We start from the raw sequence: 17,840 nt of genomic DNA on the forward strand, positions 1-17,840 counted from the left end.
TCTCATTCCTCTTTCAAATGAAAGTCTTCTTTTTTATTATTATTATAGCTTTTTATACACAAAACACATACATGGGTAATTTTTCAACATTGACCCTTGCAAAAACTTCTGTTTCAACTTTTCCCCTTCTTCCTTCTCCTAGATGACAGGTAGTCCCATACATATTAAATATTTTAAAGTATAATAAATACAATATATGTATATATATCAATGAAAGTCTTAATCATTTGGATTGAATTAAAAGGTGCAGTAAGAAGATATGACTTTGACCTGAGAGACAAAGTGTTTACTTTCTTTTTAAATTTGTTTACAGGATCATTACTAGATACAGAAGAATTTTTTTCTGGCTCCATGACTTCACTGAGGTAGGGAACTAAAAGTAGATGAACCAATTCTCTCTACCAAAGCAGATCTGTAACTATTTTTACAAAAAGACTCAACCAAGTTCAAGTAGCCAAGATGAGTTTGGATCAGAACTTAAACTAGGTCTTCCTGATTGAAGCTCACTATTTACTGTACTATACCATGCCACTTCTGTATAGAAGAATAAATTTCAAACCAAAACAAAAAGTCCTAAAGCCACAGTGGAGGTCCTATTATCTGAGCCAATTACCTCTCAAATTATGGATTAAAATGTTATGATAAAGAAAGGAGTGAAAAGGAGGTTGTTTTGTTTGGGGTCAATCCTTTGCTCCTATCAATTGGCCTTGGGAAGAAGGACCAACTTTATTTATACTGAAAGCAAAACCACTGGGAGAGATAACAACTAGTTAATATTTTTACAACTAGTAATTTATAAGAGACTTTTCATCTATCATCATCCCCCAGATTGTAGTACTCTCAGCTAGAGTTACTTCTTTTTCTCGTGTTTGCAGTAGAACTGCTTTCTTGTCCTCTTTGTTTTTGTTTCACCATTCTTACTTCTCAAGCATGTCCTCTAAGGTATCTCCTTTTGCTTCTATCTCTTAACTTCTCCACATCACAAAAAGTAGTGACTCTCCCTTGGATAAACAGAGCCACGGCCCAACTAATTATTACATTCTCCTGACAAGCAGTTCAATAGTAATGCTTTCTTACAACTTATTTACAATAGCGCTTGCAAATAAGTAGCCCCTCTATAAAAGTCAAAATCTTCCTAAAACCTATCAGAATGGCCCAACATTCTTTCCTGTTACTGGCTAAGATGCCCAAAAGAAAAAATGACCCCGATCTATTGCAACAAGAAGACAAAGTCAATCCTTCGATTTATAAGTATCCAAAGAAATGTATTATCATTGCAAAAAGAAGGCAATGCAAGTGGTCAATTCTTTGATTTGTAAACATCCCAAGAAAGATATCATCAGTCAGGGACATTCATTCACCCACCTTGTCAAATGATCCCCCTCCCCTCCAAAATCAAACTACAACAAAGATTTTTCCTTTATAAGCATTTTTAAGGTGCCACCAGCAATTAACTAGTTCACCCACACCTAAGATCATCAAACAGTTACTCAGCATCCTTAAACTGGTCTACAAGTACAGACCTGAAAAAAGCAAGAAAAGAAATAAAAGGCATCTAGTTTGGGCTGAGCAAAAAGCTTCAGGCAAACAGGATATCCTTACTAGTGTGAAAGGGGAGTGGTTAAAGAGGGCTCAGTTCTGGGAGCATAAATGTTTGGTAAGCCCACTTCTGGAAGTGTTTGATGGGCCCAATTTTCCACTTAAGTGTATTGTACAGGACTTTTGATTGGTTATTGAGCTAGAACTGGAGGTGCATTCAAAAAACACTAATCATCCAAAGTGAGTCAGTGTCTGTCTCTGTATCTCTTTCTCTTTTCTCTTTTCCCTCCTTGCTATGTGGGAAAGAGGGGGAAAAAAGACCTACTGTAAGCCTTCAGGAAAGAAACAGAACTAGCATAAGTGGCCCATTCTCCTCACTTGGGGTGACATGGAACAATTAAGCCCATGGACTTGCTGTGGTTTCTACTGTTCTACTATACTAGTCGTTCCTATTTCAAAGGAATGAACTTTTTAAGCTTTGAAATGGCCAGAAGAGTAAGGATATTCAATTTGTGGACAGCTTTTGCTGTTAAGGATCAAAGCCTCGAATGACCTGCATGGGCCTAAACAACTGTGGATTTAAGGCAGCACCATAAAAAATGATCTTCGTAGAGTAAATGCTTTGTGGATGGGGCATAGAGGAAAGTGTGCTCCCACATATTATGTATAGGAGGAAATGCTCTGTTCTTTATTCTATCTTTTCAGTAAATACCCATTTGGAGAAACTAATTGATGTGGATTTGAACACAGATTTTCTGATTCCAAATCCAGCATTCTTTCTAAAATAGCATCCTAGAATAAGCCCACAAAAGCCCAAACTGTTTGATTAGTGGGGTATTCATTTAATTCATTTATTCATTTAACCACTGTGTTGTTAGCATAATGCCAATTAATCAGTCTAATCACAGTAGGTGTGGGGACACTATATAAACTTTGTTCTCAAGATGTCATTATAAAGATTACAAATGCCACTTCTGATCAGAGCCTTTGGCAGGGCAGGAGTGGTTCAGATTCTTCTCTTATTATTATATAGCACTGCTTCAGAGTAACTCAAAATAGGGCAACTAGATGGCTCAGGAGATTGAGTGGAGTCAGAAGATTTAAATTCAAATCCAGCCTCAGACACATTAGTTGTGTGACCCTGGACAAGTCACTGTTTGACTTTGCCTCAGTTTCCTCATCTGTAAAATGAATTGGAGTAAGAGATGGCAAACTATTCCTGTAATCCACCAAGAAAACCCCAAATGGAGTCACAAAGTTGAACACAACTGAAAAATAACAACAGTTTAAAAACAGGAGGGAGCCTAGATCCAAGGAAAATTAATCTCCACTGGTGGTTGTGAATGTGTCTGAGAAGGTTATAATGTACCTGGACAATGCCTGAGTGATAAGGAACCGGTTGGGGCTAGAGAACCTTGGGTTCTTTCTGGACTTAGTGGCCTCAGCACATTCCACTAAGAAACACCCAAAGGTCAAAGTTTATGGGAATCTGTCCCTGGACTGTGGAGCCTTTCGAGTATTTACATCAGCAGCAGCTGAATCCAAAATGATACTGGCCTCTACAGAACCTGTCCTAGAATGGGGATTGGAATGGGGGAGGGGTGAGAGTAAAGCCAGGGAAAGGAAGGTGCCCCAACATAGAAAATTACAAATACCGCCCAGACAGATATGGAGAAAATTTCACTTCCCCAAAACTAATATATGTGGCAACAACAATTAAAACTCCCACTCTTAGGTTCCACCAACCAGCAGTAACTGTGGTTACTGTTCTGTTTCAACCACTGAGCTGAATTAGGAAGATGAACTTTAGGCCCTAAATACAAATTCTTTTTACAAGGGTGGAGTAAATAGATAGTCAGCACTGCTTAATCAGAAGGCAAGGAGAAATTAAGAGGGTTTTGCATAACATAATTCAGTGAATAAACTCAGATTTGATTGATGTTTTCCTAGTAAAAATGTTGACCTAAAAGAATTAACCAACTTCCAATAAGACTATAATAGACTTCTTTTTCTCTGTGAGAAAAATATCACCACAATAGCTATTAAACATTTTCATCCCTTCTCACAATTCCCATAGCACCCTCCCTATCAGTCTTCCAATTGAGGGCTTCAACTCATACTTCATTGAGAAAAAAATTGAGACTTATCTATGAGAAGTCCATTTTCTCACATTACTCAAACATATTTCCCCATCATCTTCTTTACCCTGTCCATGTAAAATCCAAATCCTTGATCCTACTCCATCCCATTTTCTCTAGATTGTCCCCAGTCTATCGCTAATCATCTCCACTAATCATGTTTCTTTATATACCAGCTGCCTTCCTGTTTCTTCCAATTTTGCATGTATGGCTCCCATCCTTAAACAACCCTTATTTGACCCAAACATCCTTTTTAACATTCTTCTTATATAAATCGCATCCCCATTATGACTAAGCTTTAAAAAAAAGTCATCTAAACTTGCTGTCTCTTTGCTCTCTTTTCAATAGTTCTTTAACTGTTTGAAATCTGCTCTCAGACCTTGCTCAATCAACTAAAACTGTTCTCTCCCAAAATATCAATAATTAATAATCCTCCAATTGCTAAATCTAATGGTCTTTTCTTAATCCTTATCCTTTTTGACCTTTTGCCCTATTGAATACCTACTAGCTGAGGCAGCCAGATAAGGTTCTGGACCTGAAATCAAGAAGACCTTAGTTCAAATCTAACCTCAGACACATTAGCTGTGGGACCCTGGGCAAATCATTTATCCTGTTTGCCTTGGTTTCCTCAACTGCAAAACAAAGACAAAAACAGTTCCTATTTCATGAAGTTGTTGTAAGGAATAAATGAGATATTTGTAAAACACTAAGTACAGCGCCTAGGATGCAGCAGATGTTCTTCTACCATATACTGTAAGTTTTCAATGGAACAATGTCTCTTCTGTTCTCCTTCTATCGACCACTCCTCAGTCTCCTTCACAGAATACTCTGCTAGGTCATATCTACTAATACAGGCGCTACTCCAAAAATTTGGTCTTTCTTCTACTCTCCCTGGGTGATCTCAATAACTTTATGCAGATGATTTCCAAATCTATATAATCAGGCCCAGTGTCTCTACTACCAAATCATGAAATGTTTCAAACTGAATGGAACTGGAAATCACATAAACATATATCAAAGTCAGCACATCTAAGACAGAATTTAGTATCTTTCCCCAAAATCTACACTTCTGTTACTTCTCAACTGTTATTGAGGAGGGTAACATCACCCTTCCTGCACCTCCCAGTCATCCTCCACCCTTTGTTGCACATGCCCTATCATTACTTTATTTCCTACCCTACATACTCCTTTCACCATCTACTTACTCCTGTCTATCTACAATAGCTTTCTGGTAGGTCTCTGCTTATATTCATTCTCTAGTAGAAGGACAGAAAAATTTCAAAGCAGTTCTAAACATGTCAACTTCCTCTCCACCATCCTCCCCCTCCAATAAACGCCAGTGGCTTTCTCTTATCTCCATGATCAAATATAAAACCCTTCAGCTTCTGGGTGATTCTTATATACAACACCATCTCTTAACTCCCTGATTTTTCATCAACTGTCTCTCTATCCCTCCTAGAATACTTCCTCTCCTCATCTTTGACTCCTGGCTTTCTGACTCAAGTCAAATCTCCTCTTCTGCAGGAGGTCTTTGTCTCACTGGTAGTTCCTTCACTTGAGAATTACTTTCCATTTTACTATGAACATATCTAATTTTTTGCATATTGTCTCTACCATTAGAATGTGAGTGCTTACAGGGCAGGTAACCACATTTTTGCCTTTCTTTGTAGCCTCATCACTTAGCACAGGGCTTTTCATATAATTATCACTTGGTTTCCAAAAGATGGGGCTATTTGGAGAACATGAGCTAGAAATAGGTAGTCAAGGACACAAAGAAAGTCAGTGACAAAAACAATACCATAAAACTTCCTGGGGTCTCTCTGATATCTTGACAATTTCTTCAGTTGCCTGTGCTTCTAGGTGCCTCTATAGCATTAACTTCTCAGCCCATGACTTCTGCAGACTTCACTTTCCTCCCTTCCCTATCATGACCCTATAGTTAATTAATCTGTCTCACTCCACACAATACTCTATCCTACAATCCTGTGTCCTTTGTTTTGTCACTGCTCAGGACTTGTCAAACTTCCACCATTCACCTTCTTTCTTATTAGAGAAGTCATGAAACTTTGTAGACTGGGCCTGCTACAAATGTATGCAATCTGCTCTCAACTGGGTCTTTACTGGAATCAAGGCAATCCCCCAAAACAGCAGCTGTTCCAAATCTCCCCACTCTCCCATCCCCTATAATGAAAACCTCATCTTATTCTTTACTGAGGAAAATTAAGGACACTTTCAATAAGTTCTCTTATCCATTTCTTCTCATCTCCCAACTGTAACATAATCTTCCATTTTCTCCTCCTTTATTCCAGCCTTTTTGATAATGTAGGCCACTCTTCATACCAGTTTCAAACCCACCAGATGTGCCTTTGATCCCATTCTCTTATCTCCAAGGGTTCTTTCTCAGAAGCTTATAAATATGCGCATGTCTCCCTCATGCAAACCTTTTCCAGAAGCATGCTCTCAGTCTTTCCTCAGATTTATCCTCTCCTTTTCTCAGACAAAATACTAAAAGTGATATATAAACTGAGCTTTAAAAAAAAAAAAAGCTAGGGATTTTAAGAGGCAGATGGGAGGAGAAAGTAACAAGCAATCAGACATGGAAACTATATTTGCATGAAAAGTCAAGAACATAGAAGACAGAAGGTCACATGTGAGGAATAGCAAGTAGCTCTGGCTGGCTGGATACAATGTGAAAAGGGAGTGGTACTCCTGGAAAGGTAGTCAAGAGACAGATTTCTGAAGGGTTTTAAATATTCAACTACAGTTTTTGTTTTTTTGTTTGTTTTAATATGAGAAAGGCCAACAGAATTTTTTGGGAAGGGAGATGATCTATGCTTCAGAATATCATTTTGACAGCTTTATGAAACATCCGTAGAGGAGAGCAGAGAGAATTAGTAATTGTCCTCAACCATTCCATATATATTTGGCCTCAGACTCAGACTAGCTTTGTGACCCTGGGCAAGGTATTGTATGTTTACTTACCAATTAACCATTTAAAAAAAGACAGGAAGGGTCAATGGGTAGGGTCTGGGGAGGTGAATAATTCAAAGAACAGATCATCTAAAAATGGCACTTAATATTTGATTTTGAAATAATCATTTGCTCCCTCCTAAAAATATAGATTGCTCTTTCTTCTTAGGATAAAGGCAAATGAATTTGCATTTCTTGTGTACAAATGAAAATGGGAGAGGCCCTCTAGATTCTTGATGAGATGCAGAAGCCAGTATGGGGCTCTCCTCTAAATGTGCTGTGGAAATAAGAAAAATGGGACTCCAGTTAAACAATTTTAAAGTCTTTCAAATCTATCACACAAAAAAGAAACTGAAGAGTGTATGTTCTGATTTTAAGTTGCAAAGTTTTATATTATTCTGATTAGATGGAACATTAATAGCAACATCACTTAAGAGAATTGTCTTCCTCAAAGGAACTTTGAGTATCTCCATACCTGCAATGCAGTGATCTCGAGCTAAACGGCCTACTGAACTGTCATGTGTCAGAACAAAAAGCTAAAAAAGATATGATGTTCAAAAATCTGTGTATTAATGGGAGGGGTGTGTGTGTGTGATATTCTTCTGGTATAGTGATGATGCTGCTTTTCTCTCTCTGTCTCTCTTTCTCTCTGAGGAAGGACAATCCTTAACCTCAGCAGGTTCATGGGCACCCGTACTACTACAATCATTAGAGAGAGCTGAAAGTCACATTAGGGATCTACTCTAATTTCACAGAGGAAGAAACGGATTTCTAGATTTTTTTAAAAAGTGCTAACTCGGGTAGTGTGAAGTGATTGGGCAGCTAGAATAGCACAGTAGGTAAAGAGAATCAGAAAAGACTTGATTTCAAATTTGGCTTCAGACAGATACTAGCTGTATGACCCTGGGCAAGGCACTTAATCCCGTTTACCTCAGTTTCCTCATTTGTAAAATGAGCTGGAAAAGGAAATGGCAAATTACTCCAAATGGAACAGAGTGAGACACAATGGAAATGATTGAACAACAGCAGCTAAATCAGAACTCAAACCCAGACCCTATAATTTCATGTCCAAAGCTTTGGTCAACACATCTGCTATTCAAACTCTCCTCCACGGGGAGTATTGGTGCTCCATCCACTCCAACTGATGTGGGAGGGGTATCATCAAGTCACTGGCACTGTAAGCATAGAACAAAATTTGCTAAGTAGAGAAATGCTGAGCAGCAAATGGATCATTAAGAGATATCTATGTGCAAAGTATTGGTGCTCTGTACTGGTTTACAAAAATAACAAAAAATGGAACAGGCTCTGCCTAGAAGAAATGTATGTTCTACTGAGATAACAATATGTTCACAGATAAGTATAACAAAAGAATTTATAATAATAATGCAACATAATCTAGTATCTTTGTTTTAGTTCTAGGCAAAGTCCTAGGAAAGAAAAAAGTAAACCTAGCTTAAAAAAAAAAAAAAAAAAAAGCTCCACTCGAAGGGACTCACAAAGATCCCTAGAGTTAAACATTTCACTCTCTTCATATTCTTTAAAAATAAACCCCACGATACATAGGAGAACTTATCAAAGAGAAATGACATCATTAAATCCTTAACAAACTTCACATATTATGTTTGGGTTTAGAAGATCGAAGAGCCTCTTGCACTGGCTACATATATATTGTCCTGTACGGACTATAAGACCTTGAGCAACTCACTGGGGGCTCGTTTCTTGGGAATAACCTTATAAAAACCTTACAAGTTTGTTAAAGTCTCAGAATCAGAAGAATTTCAGAGGTCTCTTGATCTAACCTCTTCCTTCAAATCTCCCCTAACAAAGAACAGTCATTTTATTATGCCTCAGTTAAGCAGTGGTCAGGAAATTCCTTCTTAGAATGAGCAGCAATCTACTTCTGCAGTTCCTTCCCATAGATTTCTCCAAAGGCTGCTCAAGCAGCATTTGTGCTTGGAGTAAAGGAGTTAACTGTTTGTTCCTTTGCATGTTCTTTCATTACCTTCTCCCAATTTTCTCTCAGATTTTCCCATTTAAGATCAAAATCAGTTCTAAATAATCCCACATAGTGCCTTCTTAAGTTCTTAAGATACTTAAGATACTAACAGACAAAAGGTATAAGAACTGGCAAAAACATGTGAATTTTCAAGAAACAAAGCGAACCATCAATGGCAAACTCCTGTTTTTCTTCCAAAAGGAAGAAATTTCAAACAAGAGAGCATGGAGATGTCACTCTTAAACCTCCTGCCACAATCGCAAGGCAATTTTATGTCAGATAGAGGCTGGGATAGAAAAAGTGGAAGTAACAGGATGCTATAAAAATGAATGAAACCCAGGACATGTGGGCTTAGATTTCAAGAGCAGATGGTACTCTCTACTCATAATGATCTATACTCCTCTAAATAACTCCATGTGGCAAAGTGCCCCCCTCAAGTTACATCCTCAAAGTGAGGGAAGTCATTCTGGCAAGGCAAATACTTTGTCCCCCAACTTTCTAGAAAAAAAAACAAAACAGAAAAAGCCATTCTCCCTTCACTCCCAGAAAGGAAAATACATCAACAAAAATTATTCACAAATTTTCAAAAGAAAAGAGAACAAAGATGTAAGAATCCCTTTGCTTAAGGGGTAGTTTAAAAGTCAAATTTAAATAAAATAGCCCCTCTCCCTCAAAAACTGGAGGTTCCCCAGATGAACCTCCTCTTATTCTAAAAACAAGGTAAGGGATCAATTGCTAGTTACTCTTGGGAAGTTTTTTCTTGCTTTCCCAAATGATAAAAAGCTAGAAAAGTCACTTCCAAATTGAAATATTCTACAAGAAGAAAAACACCAACAGGAGAAACTAGACTACTGAGTTCACTTGACCAAATATTTACAAAGAGATAACTATAATCATACAAAGACCTTTTCTTCTCTTCTGCTACAGAAAATCTGGTCCTAAAGTTGAAAGCAAATTCCCCCATCTCCCAATGACTCAGCCTGCAGCAGGCACAGTTCTCAAAGTAGGCTAAACTGTCTTGCAACTGGCTCTTCTGACCTTTCTCATTTCAAGAATGAAAGGCACAAGGCTTCCTGCTTTCTACTCAGTGCACTCCTCCGCCTGCAAAGAAGCTCACCAAACTCCAAGTTTCTACCTGTTTCAGGCCCCCCTCCTCACTACCCGCTGGTAGCCTCTGGTCAGCGATGAGAACCTAACGATCTGGAGACCCACAAGGTAACAAATGGAATTATTAAAAAAAGAACAAAGGAATTGTGTAGACTTACCCAAGCAGCGGTAACTCTGTATCCCACTGGATATGTAGAGAGACTAGTCCCACCCACTCCCGGGTCACATGGCTCCGAGCCTCGTAGATGATCAAAGGGGCTTTGTGGCTGCTCAGAACAAGGAGACTCCCCAAGTGCAGCCGAGAGAGGTAGGGAAGCAAGTAGTGAGGAGATTCAATGAGCAGCTACAAGGGGGAGAAAATCTTGGCTGGAAGGGAGGAATCCCTGAAAGGGAGAAGGAAGAAACTGCTTCTATGTAGCTTCTCTCTCTCTCTCTCTCTCTCTCTCTCTCTCTCTCTCTCTCTCTCTCTCTCTCTCTCTCTCTCTCTCTCTCTCTCTCTCTCTCTCTCTCTCTCTCTCTCTCTCTCTCTCTCTCTCTCTCTCTCTCTCTCTCTCTCTCTCTCTCTCTCTCTCTCTCTCTCTCTCTCTCTCTCTCTCTCTCCCAACACCAGGAAAAAGCTCTGAAAAGACCTGAACCTTATCCCACTCTGCCAAATAAACTTCCAAGTCCCCTGCAGGGCTAGAGAACCAGGCTGGGGGGTGGGATGTTACCTAAGTAATATGACCATAAAGGAATGCTACTGATCCCCCTCTTCTCTCTGTGTGGGAGGAGGTGTGTCTCAGTATTAATCAATTTGCCTTGATAAAATGGAAAGAGTGGGTAGAACTTGGATAATCTGGGACTCAGTTTCCTTATCTGTCAAAGAGTCTAGCACTACATTCTTCAAACATTTATATAATTTCTAAAGTGACTTCCAAATTTAGATTTAGAGTTGGATGAACCTTTAAAACCAACTTCGTTTTACAGATTGACTAACTTCTGTTAGTTAAGTGGCAGAACTAGGTTTTAAAGTGAGGTATTATCATCTAAGGATTTTTCCATATGAATTTCATATATTTATTTATGTTTTTTATAACTGGGAAGGGAAAATTCCAAATGTATAACTAGTGCAACTCTGGGGGAAATGACCTAAGGAAGACAAGTTTGGTAGTAGGAGACCCACAGAAGAACTTAGGTATATATGGGGAAGGACAGATTTCAAACCACCACCATCCCACCTCAATTAATGCACTCACATTGGCATTCAAAGACCTTTATAACCTAGTTCCCTTCATTGCCATTTGAAGACCTTTAAAACCTACCTCCTCCTATCTTTCTAGTATTCTTTATACCTACTTTCCCTTACATACTCTACCATTCAGTGTCACTGCCTTTTTTGCACAAGACACTTCATTTCCTACCTCTGAGAACTGTCCCTGGTTGCTCCCCATGCCTGGAATTCTCTCCCTCTTCATCTGTCTCCTAGTTTCCCTGGCTTTATTTGAATCTCAGCTAAAATCTCATTTTTCTACACTTCTTTATGTTAGTGTCTTCCTTCTGTTAATTTTCACTTTGTTAATTATTCACTTCGTAAATATTCTGCTTGAACTTAGTTTTTTTTTTTTTTTTTAAATGTCATCTCCTCCATCAAACTGATGTGGTGGTAGTTGGGGGGTAAGGGGGGAGGAAGGCTACCTTATTTTGTATCCCCAGAATGGCATATGGCACATAGCAGCTAGGTGGTGGAGTGGATAGAGTGCAGACCCTGGAGAGAGGAGGACCTAAGTTCAAATCCAGCCAGAAACACTTCCTAGCTCTATGACCCTAAGACAAGCCACAACTCTGTTTGCCTCAATTCCTCATCTGTAAAATGAGCTGAAGAAGGAAATGGCAAACCACTCCAGTACCCTTGCCAAGAAACCCCAAATCGGGTCATGAAGAGTCTAAAATGAAACCATTCAACAAGTCACCTAATAAATGCTAGTCATTGACTGAGGGAAACTACAGAATGTAATTAATCTAAGGAAGAAATTTTCCATCCCACTTCAACTGATAGGCAGAGAATGAATAAATCAGATTTCTAATGTAATCCCAAAACATAAAATAGCTGTTAAGGAATTTTCCTACTAGTCCACTGCAAAATGTGAATAAGTCTTTAGTCAAATTAAGAGAATTATAGGGCTGGCTTTGGCCATTGGATAAAGGATAATTACATCACATAAGAAATTTCTATGTTGATGACTTAAAAAATCAACTGTACTTCCTTGGCAGTATGTCTAAAACAGCAAGCCAATCTAGCAGTAGAGCATGTTAGTTTCTAGATTTGGAGCCAGACTGGAGAAGAACCTTGCCCTTGAAAAGAATTATTGAGGGTTAGATGGAGAAGTGGGGAGATGAGGACTCTGTCTCCTCCCTATTCCCCTCCCCCACTGACTAACTGGAGATATTAGATCCAGAAGACATAATGTATCCCATGGGGAGCAGAGAAATACTGAGGTTAGATATAGATGAAGAAAGTTACCAAAGGAAAAAGACAACTTCAAGGAATGCAATCTCACATGGTGAGGAGAAGTGCCTCCTATGGATTCAAGAAAGAACTTGATCTTATTGGTGCAGAGGGCTCTACATTACAGTGTCACCATTTTTTTCTTTCATTTTTGCTATGTTTAGCAACTATGTTGCTAAAATCTGTTATTGCTTAACTGCAGTGAAGTGGCAGGGAGGTAGTCACTAAAAAAGGGGGAGACATATGAATTTTGGGTGATACAGTGACAGATTTTCTATTTTTTAAAATTTGTGAGCAATATTTCACATCATAACCAACAGTAAAGGTTTTTGTTAACCTTTTATGTCATAAATCCCTTTAGAAATCTAATGAAAACTATGAATCACTTCTAAGAATGCATAAAATGTTTAGGATTACAAAGGAAATGTATATGGAAATATGGTTACAAAATATTAAAAAAAAAAAAAAAAAAACAAGTTCCTAGACCCAGGTTAAGAACAGTAATTTAGAGAAATTCAGAACACAACCAGTGTTAATTTTCAATTTTTCCATAATGCCTTTCAGAGTCACACTCAAACACTGTGGAAAACTCCTTCCCAATCATACTAGAAAGTAATGCGAGCCTTGGACCAGTGACTTGTACAGACCACCACCTAGTGGACAACATAGATATACTCCCCTCACTGGATAATTAATATAGTGACACACTGCCTTTTTGTAGGTTTAAGGAAGACAGATTAAAGAAGACATTAATAGATTTGGACTACTTATACTACTTCAATATCCCATGTTACAGTTTATATGCAGTTATATTCTTGGCTTTAGGTATAACATTTAAATTATGTAATATCCATCACGGCCAAATGAAACCTACTTCTAGCAATTTCTAGTTCTGCTCTCAAGGAGAAGCCTAATCTTTCTTCCACATAATAGGTCTTCAAACACTCAGCAATAGCTATCATATCCTCAAGTCTTCTATAGGTTATGCATCTTTGGTTTCTTTTATTGTTAATAGGTTATCAAATTAGGAGACTAGAAAAATAATATCTTAGAATTAGGGAAGATACATGGGAAGGTTTTGGGAGAAATGAGTTATTCTGGACATTTGAGATACCTATTATATATGAAGTATGAAATGAAAAATAGCAACTTTGGGATGTAAGACTGAATTCAGAAGAAAGAGAGTAAATGTATAGATTTGTGAATCCATATACAAAGAAATTATAATAAAATCCATAGGAACTGATATGGCCAACAAGAGAAAATATGCAGAAAGACAAGGCCTTAAGGCTCATTCCTCTAAACCTATTTTTTGCTCTCACCAAGATGTATAGTCCTTATATTCTGAAGTATCCTTCCAAGCCATCATTCCTGTGCCTGTCATCATTTTACTTCCTTTTACAAGTCTTGACCCAGTGGTTCTCATTCCATATTAAACTATTTCCCTTAAATCCTTATCCTGACACCTATCATACCTTGCCAAATCTAAACCTAAGGTTACTCCATCTGCTTTCTTTACTTTTCTTAGCCATTAGGAGGAAATTACTTACCCAAATAGATTAGGTCCTTTTAAATTTTGTAACCTAATCTCATTCAGGTTCTCACAACAATCCTTTCTCTATCTCACTTCCAACAATGGCTATTCAAAAACTCTTCTCTCCTCTAATCTCTCTCAATTTCTAGCCTGAGGAAAGGGACATAATATTTTACAGAAAACAGATGCCACCAGTAGAAACTCCTCAAGTTTTATGCTTTAGAACATCTTGGAAGTAATCCCTAATTCTCTTTACTCCAGTCTCTTCTTGTCAAGGTCAATACTTAACCTTTCTCCTCTAGCAGTTTGCCTCCAAAGTTATTATCCCTTTGTCTCTCATCTTCAAATCTTTCCCTATCTAGGAATTCCTTCTTTGATATCTACAAAATACACCTGCCTTCCCCCAACTTTTAAAAAATAAAAAAAAAAAAAAGTCTTCTACTAAATTATTAAATGTAAAAAGTCCTGAAAAATGGAAAGGATCTAGGTTGTAAAGAACTTTAAATGCCAAAAAGAGGATATTTGATACTCTAAAACTCAGCTAATTAGGTTTATTAAATTGGGATGTATGTCTGTGTGGGAGAGAGAAATATCACTTTGATGGCTGAGATGAAAATGATTTAAAGCCAATTATAATAGTTATAATAGACTTGAAGAGAAGTAAGGAGGGTCTGAATCAGCTGTGAATTAAAAGAAAAAAAAGGAACAGGTTTCAGATATGCTGTGGAGACAGATTAAGATTGGACAAATGAGAGTATGTGAAATGTGAAAAACTGAAGATGATACTGAATTGGAGAGATAAGTGACAGAATGGTAATATCTTCCCTCTGTTAAGTATATTGCATCTTAGAATATCCTTTTAATTACATTGTGTTGCCAATTTTTATTAAAGTAGGCTTGAATTTTTATCTCCATTTTAAAAATTCTAGTATCTACTTGGATTATATCTTAGATGGTATCAAACTTTAAAAGAAATAAAGGCCACTCAGCCAAACATTAGGAATTCTGCATTCCTGTAAGTAGCATATTGACTTAGAAAGCCATATAGTAACATCATCCATGTTCTGTTGTATTTTTATTGATTTTGTTAAATATTTCCCAATTAGTAGAAATGTTACCACTGATTGGCCACACAGCCTAAACTACAGCACTTATACCCCTCAGAATCAGGGTGAACCCTAACTTGAGCTTCTACCAACTAGTTACTCAGGTAAAAGAGCAATCTCATACCCATTCCAATTCCCTCTGTAACATACATTTGTCGCCCACTACTACCCAATATTGCTTCTCTATTTAATTTTCATCTCCCTATATTAATCAATCACTAGCCATCCCCTCAAACTGTGTCTTGTATCTCTTTCTTTCTCAGACAAAATCCTTAAAAACTGTACTTTCTCTACTTCCTCTCTACCCATTCCTCAACCCTTTGTAATCAGGCTTCTGAGTTTTTTAATCAACTAAGATTGTTCAATGGACAAATATGACAGACCCTTCTGAATCCTCATCACATTCTTGACTTATCTGATACATTTGACACTTTAGACCACCTTCTCCCACTGACAATATCTCTCTTATCTGCATTTTTGTGGGAGAACAAGGTTGACTTTGTGCAACTTTGCCTTACTTAAATCCAAAGCACAAGTCAAGACATTACTACTTAAATAGACATCATCATGATGTCATTGGTCCTCTTTAGAAATGAAGGACAAAGAGCACACAGCAAGAAGTAGTAATGAGTTAATTTTTGAACACTCAGAAATCAGTTATAAAAAAGGAGACTAAGAAGAGGGGTTGGATAAGGCAGGGAGGAGGGAAGAAATGATGAGCACTCTTTTAAACATTTTGAATTTGAAATCCCTATTTCACCTGAAATATCCAAGAAAAAAATTGGTGATATGGACTAGTGTAAGGAGTTATGTACATAAAAGGGATAACTGAGCTCATCTTATTGATGATGAACTTAGGCTATATACATAACTGATTTTAGACATACTGCAGTTCAGAACTCCCACATGCAAGTAATCTACTAATTTCAGAATCCCCAGTAGCCCAGACTATAAAGTAGTCCAATATGCCTAGCCAATTAGATGTTTTTAATAAGCAAAATCAGACTTAAAAAAAAAAAAACACATGTGACATTAAAAGATCATTTACATTATATGGAGTTACTTTTATAAGTGCTAAGTGTCAAAAGCCCCACATGATGGGAGAACTGTTCGTGCTACATGAACAGTTTAGATATGTTTAGAATGATTCTTGGCAAATCATATGCAGCTACACATGGTACAACTTAGAGAACTGTCCACTTGTCCAAAAATTTTCATGATTAGTTGAGAAATCAAAATCTTTTTTGCATTCAAAATGGATGAAGCAATGAATGTTCATTTGATTACGTATATGCAATATGTAACTGAAACCGACATTAAAAGATCTGTTATTTTGCAAACCTATTCATGGCAATTCTATACTAAAATTAATTTTCAATGTGATTGGAAATTTAAAAAAATAATGCAGTGAAGGAGTCTTACATTGAACTCAGAATTGATAAAGTTCAATTAATGCCAGGACAAAATTCAGTATTTTAAGAAATAGCTTAAAAGGTGAACCCTTGTGTAATTTGAGTATATTACATGCTTCATAGTCAAGTATTTATGTAGAGAAATATAAATGACATGTTACAAACAGGTTTTCAAGTTATAAGCGCAATCAAGTTTATAAATACATTCCCCTAAAAAAAGGGGTATTTGGAAAATTATATGATAATGTGAAGATATTTTTTAAACTATTGTGAAACATGCTGGGTTTTTTTCCTGTCAAAGAGCTTCAAAGGATATCAGCCCTAAAAGAGAAAATTGTCACTTTTTTCTTAATAATAATGATGAGACAAATTTATAATAAAAAGCCCATCCTAAAATTTTGTAAATACTTGTTTAAATATTATTGTAAATCAATGCAAGGCTTTCAAATTTATACTCTGATACATAAATAAAACATGATCTATGAATAACTTGATAAGCTAATATATATGATGTTTCCAATTGAAAAAAAAAAAAACTTGCCTCCGTAAATAAAACAAGAAAATGAACTGTTTATTTCTCACTTGACTGATTTACATAACTGATTTCAATTTTAGAGACCTAAGTATTTCTAAATATGAATAAATAAGAAACTCAAATGTTATACACTTTACTTTTTTTAGTAACTATGATAGAACATATGCCTGGGTAATTTTTTTGCAACATTATCCCTTGCATTCACTTCTGTTCCGACTTTTCCCTTCCCTTCCTCCACTCCCTCCCCTAGATGGCAAGCAGTCTTATACATGTTAAATATGTTACAGTATATCCTAGATACAATATATGTGTGCAAAACCGAACAGTTCTCTTGTTGCACAGGGAGATATACACTTTACTTTTATTCCATCTGATAACAAAACTGCAATATAATAGGAAATTAAAACTAGCCACAGGTGAATAAGGAGGCCAATAGAAGGTATTGATTAGGCTTATAAAACAATCAATAAAAAAAATCCTCCTTTTGAAGACAGAACAAATAACATTTTCCAAGATCTTTCAAATAATACTGATAGTGACAATAATCATAACTACTAGTTCATTCAGTAGCTGAATTCATTTAGAGAAAATGTCTTAAGCTATGCTAATAAATCAATGGTAATGATAGTCCCATAGGGTTTCCTTGTTCACAATCTGCTTCAGTCTTCTTTGCAGTCTACTACACAACTTCTTCTGAGGCGAAGAAGCAGGAATTTACACAAAATAAAATGGATTTCAGGAACAGGAATTCAGGTGAACTCTCCAACCATTTTGGAGAATATTTTGAAACTATGACCAAAGAGTTAAAAAATTGTGCATACACTTTGACCCAGCAATACCACTAGTAGGTTTGTATCCCAAAGAGAGCAAAGAAAAAGGAAAAGGATCTATTTGTACAAAAATGTTCATAACAGCATTTTTTGTGGCAGCAAGGAGTTGGAAATTCCTATCAAATGGTAAATGGCCAATAAGTTGCAGTATATGATTGTATATGGAGTACTACTGTGCTATAAGAAAT

General features: G+C 36.9%; 1 protein-coding gene across 4 annotated transcripts in view; it reads right to left on the reverse strand.

Moving 5' to 3' along the window:
* The window catches only part of SEPTIN9 (septin 9), a 324,173-nt gene that overhangs the window by 81,117 nt on the left and 225,216 nt on the right, over positions 1-17,840 (reverse strand). The window contains exon 1 of one of the 4 annotated variants that reach the window (XM_051995519.1): positions 9,909-10,170. The exons of the other annotated variants lie outside the window; for them this stretch is intronic. The gene's annotated coding sequence lies outside the window, so the exon portion shown is untranslated. Of the gene's footprint in view, positions 1-9,908; positions 10,171-17,840 lie in introns of those variants that run through there. 4 annotated transcript variants of the gene reach the window in all.

Source organism: Antechinus flavipes, chromosome 4 (assembly GCF_016432865.1).
Source record: "Antechinus flavipes isolate AdamAnt ecotype Samford, QLD, Australia chromosome 4, AdamAnt_v2, whole genome shotgun sequence".
NCBI lineage: Eukaryota > Metazoa > Chordata > Mammalia > Dasyuromorphia > Dasyuridae > Antechinus > Antechinus flavipes.